The sequence below is a fragment of the Dama dama genome, chromosome 1 (assembly GCF_033118175.1).
Source record: "Dama dama isolate Ldn47 chromosome 1, ASM3311817v1, whole genome shotgun sequence".
NCBI lineage: Eukaryota > Metazoa > Chordata > Mammalia > Artiodactyla > Cervidae > Dama > Dama dama.
Genome location: NC_083681.1, coordinates 34,489,618 through 34,492,422, shown reverse-complemented (window position 1 = coordinate 34,492,422; position 2,805 = coordinate 34,489,618).

Genomic DNA, 2,805 nt, shown 5'->3' with positions numbered 1-2,805 from the left:
TGAAAGTAGAGAGTTATTTTATTTGGTGGGACTGCTTAGGACTCTGAGCCTAGGAGACAGCATCTCTGTAGCTCTGAGAAAATTACTCCAAGGAGGCAGTGGGGAAGTCAGGCTTGCAACAAGTTTGCAACAAAGGGAGAAGGCAGTCTGAACATCAAAGATCAAGTATGAAGTTAAGGAATATAGCATTCTATGTATGGGAAGATGCAAGCCTCTGGGATAACTGAATTTATTCCTTTCATATGCACCTCAGCTCTCTGGGGCCAATCCCGTTTCCTTGTTCACCTTCTTGCAATCCTCCAGCTCCTCAGCAATCACTGTAGCGGGTGGTAGCATCTGCCAGATTGTAGGTTGGGGAGCTCGCATTCACATTTGGAGGCTAGAAATCACTGATGGCTGTGACATTTCTTGTTTATTCATATGGCAGGAGATATTCTCACAAGAAACAACTGGTTCCAGGTTCCAGGGATCTTCCAGTCTCCCTGAACCAGGCTCATGGTGACCCCTCAGGCATGCCTGCACCAGTCTGCTGCTCGACCATCTGGGTCCCCTTCCTTCAGCCCCTCCTGGGGGCTTCTGAGGTGCCAGCACCAGCAGAGAAGAAGCCAGTTTTCGACTCCATGTTGAAGCAGTTTCTTTGATTTGCTTTTCATTGCCTTTGTTATCAGAATGGCCTGCCTCAGAGAATCCTGCCCCCTCTGCCTGACTGTTAAACTAAAGAGACTCTGTTCAGGACCCTGTCCACCTGTGGATGGCAGGAAGGAAGAAATTAGCACATCCCCTGCCTGAGGCTTGCCATTCTAGGAGATGTTTGCAAGATTAATGGACTTTTTACTTTGCTTCCTCACCTCCCCCCATCTCCGGTCTATAAAAGAAGCTGGCATCCAGACCCCGATAAGATGGTTATTTTGAGGCATCAGCCTGCCATCTTCTCAATCATCTGGGTCCCTGATTAAAGTCTCTTGCTTGACTCCGTCCCTTATCTCGGATTCATTGGCCTGTTGTGCGGCAGGCAGAGCGAGCTTGGACCCGGGTAACGGGAGCAGCACGGCCCTCGTGGGAGGTCTGGGCTCTGCTCCGAGAAGCCCATTCTTTGGGCTTCTGAGTTCCAATAGCGTCAGTCTCTAATTGTTCCTGCAGCCGGAAGGGCAGCAGTTGTTTCCTGGAGTAGCTCTGTATTACCTCATTGTCCTCCTTTAACTTCCCCTGTCTTCCTCTTCCTGTAACCCATTTACCATGTTGAATTGTTTAAATAGGCGGTACAGTTTCTGCTTTCCCGATCCGACCCTGACTGGAACAGAGAGAACAGTGGCCAGGAAGCTGATGCTGAAGTCCAGCTCAGTTACTACTTTAGAGTCACTTCGGACCAAGGCGAACTGTAATACTAATGATCGCCGTTCACTGAATATCTGTGCATGTCATTTACCATGTAACAAGCCTTAAATGCATCGTGAAAGATGGAATATATAGGACAGTGGCCAGACTACATGTAACAGCAGAATTTCTACCCACAGCATCTGCAGCAACCGGCACAGTAAGCCAAATCATAGCCTCTGCAGTAATGGACCAGAATGGTCAGGACTCAGTCATTGACTGCCAGCTTCCCTAACTTTTGCCCCCACTTCCACCTCAGTAATAAGCCAAAAAATATTCCCTGAACCAGTCACATCAGATGCCCCCTGCTTCTAGTCAGCCCGCCTCCAGCTTCCCCATGGCAACAACCTCCAACCAGAGCACACAGGATGTCTTCTCCTTTCTTAATTGTAAAGCTTTCCCACTCTGTCTGCTTCTGCGTCTCTGCAAACTCACTGTTGGTGTCTGGCTCCCCCGCTGTAGCAAGCTCTGTTGGTTCTCATTTGGACGATCTTCATTTATTTCCACAGTTAGGTTTATTTCTTACTATCATCCAGCAAAGCAAACATAATTATGTCCGTTTTACAGATGGGGAAGACTGATGCTCAGAAAGGCCAAGTAACTTCCCCAAATATATAGCAAGGCTGAGAAGTGCCTTGAGAAGGAAATAAAAATCAATTGTGAAAATGGTCTGGGATACACTGAGCCCTCTCATTTTTTTCCTGGGCTGGGGTGTTAGACTGTGGACCTAAAGAGGAAGGAAGTGATGCCACCTGTACATTGATGGCATTTACATCTAGGTATCAGTGGGGCCAGGGATCTGAAAGAATGAAAGAATCAGAGGCCAACGCATTTTTGTGCTCTACCCGCATGAAGTCAAAATAAACACAATTGTCCACGTTCAAGAATCAGTCATCACAGTAACTTAGAATTTTGCAGTATTATAAGTAGGTGGCGGCCTCATTCACTGCCTTCCCCACACAAGCATCTCCTGTGCTTTAGTGAAAACACCTGTTTGATGACCCGGAGAGGGCAGAGACCAAATCAGTTTTATTTTTTACTACTATAAGAATATGATAGTAAGAAGTAAACCTAATTTATTCATTGAAAGTGAAGTGAAAGTCGCTCAGTCATGTCTGACTCTTTGCGACCCCATGGACTATACAGTCCATGGAGTTCTCTAGGCCGGAATAGTGGAGTGGGTAGCCTTTCCCTTCTCCAGGAGATCTTTCCAACCCAGGTCTCCCGCGTTGCAGGTGGATTCTTTACCAGCTAAGCCACAAGGGAAGCCCAAGAATACTGGAGTGGGTAGGCTATCCCTTCTCCAGCGGATCTTCCCGACCCAGAAATCGAACCTGGGTCTCCTGCATCGCAGGAGGATTCTTTACCAACTGAGCTATGAGGGAAACTTATAATGAACACCACCATCCTTTTATCTGAAACACTAGGAGG